Below are 1,598 nucleotides of genomic sequence, written 5' to 3'. Positions count from 1 at the left end.
GTGTGGGGGGGGGTGTCAGAGTGTGTCAGAGTGTGTGGGTGCAGCAGGAAAACGATTGATAAAGTGACACTGATGAAAATGTGTTGATGCTGGTTGTTTTAATGTTTTTCACTGATTTAATTAACTGAGTTGGAAATTAACATTAACATTGATGAAACGAGTTTAACATATATTTATATTACTCACTGATAAAACACATGTCTGTTTATATTGTTTGATTTATGGGTTAATAAATGCCAAATGCTTTACAATTAAATCCATTGCTCATTTCTGCTAATTAAAGGGGCCCTACTATGCAAACGTTAGGCTCATATTTGTATTTTTGTGTCTCTGACATGTCTCCATGCTTTAATGTTCAAAAAGCTCTTCTCTCACTTCTTTTCACATAGTGTGTGGGAGAGATCTTTTTGCAGATCATTTACATGCACACAAACCTATATAACACACTACAGGAAATGGCAAACATCAAAAAAGCACAATAGGACCTCTTTAAAGTCCTATCCAGATGTCTTGAATTGAAAGAAATCGAAGGAAAACCTCAACACCACAATCCTAACAGCCAAACATCACAGCTGAAGCGAGATTTCATATCCCATAATGAGGGTTGCTTCAAGTTTGATTGAGCCACTGACACTCAATCTCCGGGCAGATTAAAGTTGGCGCACGGATTGGAACTCAGAGGAAAATGTTAATCGAGTTCAGAGGAAGCGGGCGAGGGAATCATCGGCGAATAAATAGCATTTTCTTCCAGAAGAAAGCAAATCTTGTTGCTACTAGAAGGGAGTTTTAGCGACTGCCTCTGTGCCTGGCTATGTGTTTACTTATTCATCAAGGTGGAGGGGGGGGCTCAGACTGCAGGATCCAACAGTTAGCCTCTTCCTGCTGCTGGACGAGGGGGCAGCAGACCCATTAAAAATGCATGGGGACAGGCACAGCAGCAACAAATTCATTCCCCCACGTTGCATGTTTGGTTGTCTGATGCGACTCTCTGCAGCGAGGGGATTGGAGTTGGTGCAGCATTGCTTTTGTTGCAAAGGGATCTTCAAAAACGATTGGTTTTGCACGTTTTATACTATGAGTCAGAGTTCATTCATTTTGCACAGGCATGAGCAGGTATGTTTGAAAAGAATGAGGAGCAGAGGGGATGTTTTAGAGATTCTTCAAATTCTTGAAATTAATTAGGATACCTTCTTGTTATGATATAATACATTGAAGAGACCAATGCAAATCCCTCAACAATAATGTAACACAAATCACTAAATGCAGATTGATGTTAGTTCACAACTCTTGGTTGAGTTGTGTTTATAAATTACTTTAATTCAGTCCATATGAACCAATGGTTTCCGGGGGAAACAGTAAGACAAACATAACGGAAATATAAACCTGTTTTTTCGCAATAAGAAATTAATTGTAGCTCAAATTGCAAACTGGTATGGTCCTTTCAATTGTATTTCCTTTCTCATTACCGCTGTTTATATTTCAGTCAGACAACTCATGTGTTTCTTAATATGTTTATTATAAGCAGCGTATAGTTTGAGTTTGGCGTCTAGGCTCGGGCCTCATCACTCCACAGATTTACAAAGAACATTGAGTGATGA

This window comes from Notothenia coriiceps, unplaced genomic scaffold (assembly GCF_000735185.1).
Source record: "Notothenia coriiceps isolate Sejong01 unplaced genomic scaffold, NC01 NC01_scaffold00024667, whole genome shotgun sequence".
Lineage (NCBI taxonomy): Eukaryota > Metazoa > Chordata > Actinopteri > Perciformes > Nototheniidae > Notothenia > Notothenia coriiceps.
Note: the sequence above shows the minus strand (reverse complement) of the source record.